A 7222-nucleotide genomic window follows, 5' to 3' on the forward strand; every position below is an offset into this window, starting at 1 on the left:
ATCACTGTCTGGTTTGTTTGCTCGGCATGCAGGCAACCAAATAGTCCCTCAGAAGAGACACATAATCCAGTGGGCCACAGGAGTTTGGGATTAAAAATTCCTGCCCTGTGCATAGGAGATGATTCCCACAAGTGCGGTTAGCAAGAGCTGGGTGGTCACCCCCTCCACCAGCCTTGGAGAAGGAATAGCTCCTACTGTGGTACTTTGTTAAGTGCAAGGCTTCACAGGATCCACCTGCCATGTCCTGCCTATCTCCCTCACCTTTGGGGTCCCACACCCAGGGCCACTGATAAAAAAAAAGTGCCCATAGTGCTTGTCCACTTACTCCCCTCCTGCTGTTGCTGATCATTTGTCTTTTTAATTCATCAGACTCTCAATTCACTGAGATAATGCCAGAAATCCTCTTATGGGAAGTCTTCCTAGATTAAATGAATGGGACTTGCTTCCTGGGCCCTACCAAGCAAAACAGGAATGTACCTTCTCTCGTGGGTGTGAGGACCAGGAGCCAGAGGCTAGCCAACCACTAACCAAACCTCTTACAGTGCTATAAAATAACTTAAGAATGTGGCAGATCAGCATGAAAAATAATTCTTGAAAAGAATGAATGATGAAAAAGGAATTATCAAATTGTATCACATGTAATATGGGTAGGTATTATTCCATTAAACTTTCATTTCAGGTATTATTTATACATACATACATGCAGTTCTGAGCTTTAATAACTTCAGAAGTATGAAATTCAGAAATATGAAGGCTACAGATGTTAAAAATGAATATCGATGGAAAGTTTCATTTAAATTTCCTTTGCCTTTGTTAGTCTTATCAACTTTGAATAATCAATTTTTATTTTAATCTTTATCCTCAGTTCATTGAAGATGACAAACAGTATCTGATAGAAAATTAAAACTAGAATTTTGTTATTCAAAATTCATAAAATAAATTTAAATGATCCAAAACAAATTTTTTTTTTTGTACCAGGGATTGAACCTAGGGGCATTTAACCACTGAACCATATCTCCAGCCCCTTTTTACATTTTATTTAGAGACAGGGCCTCACTGAGTTGCTGAGGTTGGCCTGAAACTTCTGTTCCTCCTGCCTCAGCCTCCTACTGGGATTACAGCACCATGATGTGGCTGATCAAAAAAAAAATTGGGGGGGGGCGGGGAACCAGGAATTGAACTCAAGGGCACTCAACCACTGAGCCACATCCCCAGCCCTATTTTATTTAGAGACAGGGTCTCACTGAGTTGCTTAGGGCCTTTTTTTTTTTTTTTTTTTTTTTTTTTTTTNTGGGGATATAACTTTATCCCTAAGTTACATCCCCAGCCTTTGCCCCCGACCTTTTTTTTTTGAGATGGAATCTCACTAAGTTGCTGAGGCTGCCCTCAAACTTGTGATCCTCCTGCCTCAGCCTCCTGAACCACTTGAATTACAGGGTGTGCCACCATACCTGACTATAAAAATCTAAATTTTATCAGAACTTATGCACACAAATACAGACCATACATGATGCCATTTGAATGGAGAGAAATATAGCAAATGTTAAGGTAAAATATTAAATCATAACTGGGGGTTGCAGATATAACTCAGTTTGGTCGGGTGTCACCCCACCAGGCTGATCAAATTTTTGAATGACTTTTTTTTGTTGTTACTTTGTATAATTTATACTCCTGATGTTATTAAGGTATAAAACTGCCCTAAGAGTTTTTGGGTTACCTGCCACACATATATGAGGTCTTGTAAAGCTTCTTCCCTTCCGGTCATAGAAGTTTGAAAGCCCACATTGGGCAAGGGCTCCACAAATGACCTCCATCCCTAGCCCTGGCCTCCTATTTCCACCTACACTCTGGCCTCATCACTGCCTGCCTTGTGTCAGAGGCATCTCTTCTCCCTCCTGGGACCTGAAAGGCCTTGTTGTTTCCACCTTTTTATCACTTGCAAAGCCTAGCATTCCTTTGATATGGAGTAGGTGTTCCATAAACTCTTATTAAATGAAATGAAGCCAGAGAGGTTAAACATTAAGCACTGGCTACACTAAATGATGTTTTGAACGCACTTGCCACAGGTATTTTCATTATGTGATATTCTGCTGTTAGACCCCCCTTAGCTTGCTGTCTTGATTAGTTGTCTGAGTTCAGTGCCCTCATCTTACTGGTGAGGCTATCTTGGTTAGTGACTTCACTTGGTTAGGTGACACCCCATCACTCACAAGCCCAGAACCCTGCTGCTCTGCTAGCTAACTCTCACCTCCCCCTTGGAGGTCATGTGGGTTCCAGGCTCTAGCAGAACTGCCCTTTCCACTCCCAGACCCCCTGTGTGGCATTTGCCCTCCTCCAGCTCCCACCCAGGGATTCAAATACTTTAAATATGCAGAAACTGAGAAGTCCCAGGCAAAGTCTCTGTTTAGTGAAAGCCAGGGTCAGCCACTCAGAACACACCCTTGCTGGCCAGGTGGCCTTTTTTGTAACAAAGTTTCTTCCTGTTTATTGAATGAGCTGTTCACCTCCGGGAGACGTGGCAGCCAAGAAGCAAGCTGATTCGTCATACCCAGGGGGATGTTTGCTCAAGTTAGTCAAACTACAGCCCAATTACAAGTCTCTTTGAAAAGTAAGGACTGCTATCACTCTCACTGAGGGCACAGGTGTCTGAAGCTGGACATCATGTTAGGGAGGGGACAGGTCAACTTCAAGCTCCTGGTGGAGAAAGGGACTACGAGGCTGTTTGGCCAGATGTTGGTTGCCTATTCTTCCTGGCTAACACTTTCTCCCCATCAAGCCCAGCTCTTGTTTCCTGTCCCCAGTACCATGCTATGAACAGAGGGGTAAATTATCTCTTCCAAAGCTCTCCTCCCACCTCTGACCCTTTTGACCACAGAATACTGGGAGTTTCCCCCATAATTACACCTTTAAGACACTTTTGACTTTTCCTCAAGACCAAAGCTGCAGTACTTATTTGTCCCCAAGAAATGTGCTGAAAGTTATTCCTGTACCAGTCTATTAACATTTCCCCCCAGTATATCTAGGTTCATTCTATATTTACATTCGATATGAAGCTGAAGTTATCCAAACATAGATTTTCAACTGAAAAACCCAACCCAACTTTGCCTCACACTGTATACCCAGATCAGTGCTTGGCATATAGTAGGTGCTCACTAAATCTTTGTTGACTTATTCTGAGCAAAAGTCACTGAAAATCAAATTGACAGGGAGACAAAGAGGAAGTTCAACAGCTTATAGGTTTTTCCCTGGAGGATCTCCAGGCCCTGCCAGGTGGGGAAGAGGTGTGTCCTGGACCCCTAGGAATCCAGGGATGAAAGACGGTCCCAGGCAGGGTATAAGTGGGCTTCTCTACTGGCCTAGGAATTCTGGTGACAAGCAGTGTGGACTTGAAGGAAGACAAAGAAAAAAGAAATTTTAATTCAGTTTAACCATCTGTTGGTTTCAGGGGATTGGGAGACAGGGCAAGATCAAAACAGAGGAAAAAAGGGTGTTCCTGAAGACTGGGACCAATCTCTAGATTGGAGAGGGTGAAACTGAGGTTTTTCCTTCTCACTCCCACAGCCTGCTCTAGGTTGTGGAATTTCTACCCAGGGAGACTGGATACTCTATCTGCCACATTTTGAACTCAGGATCTGGGCCCTGTCCCTTAAGGAGCCAGCCTTCCCAGTTTCCCACGGTGGCCGGTCACATCAAAATCCTCAAAACAGGGCTTGGGATGTGGCTCAAGTGGTATAGTGTGTTCTCCTGGCATGCATGAGGCACTGGGTTCGATCCTCAGCACCACGTAAAAATAAAATAAAGATATTGGGTCCACATAAAACTGAAAAATATATTTTAAAAATCCTCGAAACAACCCCAACTAATTAATTAAATACTATAGAGTATTTAATCCCTTCTCCATGGTGGGTTCACCCCAGGCTTACTCCCAGGTCCTGTTGATTCATTCCCTAACTCCAGGATCCGCCCCTTCCTCTCTACTCTCAAAATCAGCATCTGAAAGGGTACCCTTACAGCCCAGCATCTGGATAATCAGCAGAGCTGCCAGCCAGGCTCCTTTGCCTCAGGCCTGTCTCCCCCTTTTACAATCAGAACAGCCGTGTTCATGTTCCTTTGGTTCTACTTGATTGTGGCGGAAACGCAGCCTGGGCAGTGTGCTTCCTGTTTGCACACATTCTCAAACTTGACCAGATGCTTGGCACTGGCTGGCTCTCCCTCCTCAAATCCTTGCTCCTATCTCCCTGGTAAGCAGGCCATGCTTCTGTTCAAATTCTTACTCCTAAGTCCCCTCTTGCAAAAGAAGCCTTCTTAGACAAAGGTGTGTCTCGATGCCCCCAGGATCTAGGTGTGTTTATTTGCTTCTAAGTTTCTCACTGGCTTTCCCCATGTAGGAATTCCTCCTAGATTTCATGGAGGCAAACCAACAGCCCTAGACACCTACATATTATTTCCCTTCTCCCTGATCCTTATATCCTGGTCCCCAAACTTCTATTTCCTGACTCATCCATGTGGCCTTCAGTGCCTGCAGATATTCTTCTCCCCTGAGGTATGTGGTTAGGCCATTTCCTAGGACCCAGAGTAGGCTGGACAGGGTTCAGGAGAATAATCTGACCCTTTAGGGCTCTCAGGTACCATAAAAGAGTCTTCTAACATTCCTTTTTTTCTCCCTGGACTGAACCCATTCTTGTTCATCACACAAGCCTTTTATATAGCACAATTACAGCATTGAGCTTGACACAGAGACAGGCACTGCCCTACACTTGACCTCTTATTCAAATCCTCACTCTCAGACCCATCAAATGAGAATGGTCATTTTGGGCTTTCCCAAAGAGGGACAGGGGCTAAAGATCCAAGTTCACCCAGGCTCTGACATAGCCACTCAAGAGTCCCTCCAGCATGTACACACCCCTCTGGTCCTTAGTTTCACTTCCAGGGCTAGAAATATCAGAATATATCTGTAGGAGTCATAAGATATTTAGGGAAATACTATTTTTTTAAGACAGGGTCTCACTTTGTTGCCAAACTATAAACTAGCCTCAAACTCCTGGGTTCATGTGATCCTCCTGTTTCAGTCTCCCAAGTAGCTGGGACTACAGGTACACATCACTGTATTCTATCAAATCAAGTTATAGTTATCTTCTCCATTTTACACAGAATAAAAGTGAAACACAGGAACATTAACTAACCAAGGTCACACTGCTAGGAAGTAGCTGTGCTGAATTTGCACTCAGGCTCATCTCTCTTCAGAGCCTTCTGCCTTACCCATGGCACTATATTGTCTTGCATTTGGCTGGTGCTTGGAGATTTGCCAAAAAGCACTTTCATATATACCTTCTCATTTGCTCCCCACCCAGGGAGTGTTTACGTGATTTGGACAAGGTTATACAGCTAAATTAGTGACAGACTTGAGTCAGCAGCCTTCCACCTTCATTATACCCACTGTCTCCCTGCATGAGAAGCCCTTGGCCCTAGAATGAGCTGACCCTCTTAGTCCTGACTTCAGTTCTAGGCAATGGCTACACAGACTGCAATGATCATATCTCTTTGCCAGGTCTCTCCAGTTGAACTTGGCTAAGATGTTTCCAATCTCAGAGGGCACCTGATAAACATCAGGGCCTCCCCTTTACAGGCCTGAGCTCTTCCATGCTGTGGCGGATAGGAGTTAGTTGTTCTGCCAACCATGGGTGGTGATTATTTAGCAGCCCAGTATCTCCCATGGTATGGTGAGTTCCAGATTTCCATCTTCCCTTGCACTCAGCCCTGATACTCCTGAGAGCAGGGTTTTTTGTTTTTTTTTTTTGTTTGTTGTTGTTGTTGTTGTTTTTTTCCTGTTACCTTTGGATTATTAAAATGCATGGTACTCGGGGCTGGAATTGTGGCTCAGCGATAGAGCACTCGCCTAGCACGGGCGGGACCCGGGTTCCATCCCCAGCACCACATAAAAATAAAGGCATTGTGTTGTGTTCATCTACACCTAAAAAAATAAATATAAAAAAATGCATGATACTGGAGCTGGGAAATGCCTGCAATGATCCTGGCCATTGTTGGATAATTAGAACAAAAGCATATTTCAAAACCCTGGCCTTGCCTTGCTCTAGTAATCACATGAATTTGTCTGTGTCATCCTTCCCAACCTTTCTCTGATGAGTAGGGAAACAGCTCACCCATTGGAGAGGAGAAGTAGGCCTACACAGTGCACACACATCCCTGGTAAAATAAGCATAAGTCCTGGAGGCTTTTTGGTGTGTCCTGAGTTATTAACCTCACCCAGTGTCTGTAAACTGTGTTTGTGGGCCTGGGGTGATCTGAGAGCACAGTGTTAAGACCCTCCTTGGGACCTCTTGGTTAATAGAGGATGTCTGTTTGAAGCTTTGTTGGCAAAGTGATCACTGCCAGTGCCCACACAGGTAGGACAGTCCTGTCCTACTCTCTGCAGAGCTCTGGGTCTGGGATGCCTGGCCCCTGGGGCAATACAAGCTGTTCCTCCTTTCTGTCAGCGTGAGGCTTGGAACAAGTGACGAGAAATCAGGAAGTTGATGACAGCCACAGTCATGCACAACCATCAGGTCCCCTCCCACACAATACCACACAAATCCCTCCCTACTCCCGAAAGACCCAAGCATTTAGGGGAGGTCAACCAAGTAGGGCTGTAAGGGACTCCCACCAGCAAGCTTTTTGCTTGCTTGTCCCTTCTGCTCAAGTGTGATCGGGCCGCGCTGGCAGGAGGAAACCTTTCTGATAGATTTTCTGTACTGGAGCACATAAGTCCTGGGTGGTCCAATCTGGGGAGACACACGCAGAAGGAATACCAAGGAGGGGCATGATATGAGGGGGAAAGGGTGTAGAGCCCCTGAGGGAAGACTATGGCTGGTACTCCTCCCACACCCCAAGTTCCAGAAGACGGTCTGGGCACCCCATTCACCCCTCAGCTCTTTGGTGGAGGAAGTACCACGGATGGAGGAACTACCCGCCACCCGCAACCGCCAAGAGCGCAGGCAGGAGGGACCAGTTTGGCCCTGCCCCTCATTTTACAGTGTGTGGGGTGTTGAAGAGGGACAGAGTCTGACGGACCCGGTGGTGGGAGCCAGGGCTTGGCAGAAGCGAGCCCGACTGGTGAGAAGTCCCGGGGTTCGGAGGCCGGGGACAGGGTCGCGGGTTCCTCTGCTGCTTACCTGTCGCGCCGAGGCAGAGCAGCCGCCGGGCCGCCGCGCCGCTCCAGGGTTTC

The 7222-nt window shown here is 46.0% G+C and overlaps 1 protein-coding gene across 1 annotated transcript in view; it reads right to left on the reverse strand.

Moving 5' to 3' along the window:
- Positions 1 to 7222, reverse strand: part of Galnt6 (polypeptide N-acetylgalactosaminyltransferase 6) — a 37636-nt gene extending 30414 nt beyond the window's left edge. The window contains exon 1 of the mRNA XM_015493369.2: positions 7170 to 7222. The gene's annotated coding sequence lies outside the window, so the exon portion shown is untranslated. The remainder of the gene's footprint in view (positions 1 to 7169) is intronic.

The sequence above is a fragment of the Marmota marmota genome, unplaced genomic scaffold (assembly GCF_001458135.2).
Source record: "Marmota marmota marmota unplaced genomic scaffold, marMar, whole genome shotgun sequence".
NCBI classification, from domain to species: Eukaryota; Metazoa; Chordata; class Mammalia; order Rodentia; family Sciuridae; genus Marmota; species Marmota marmota.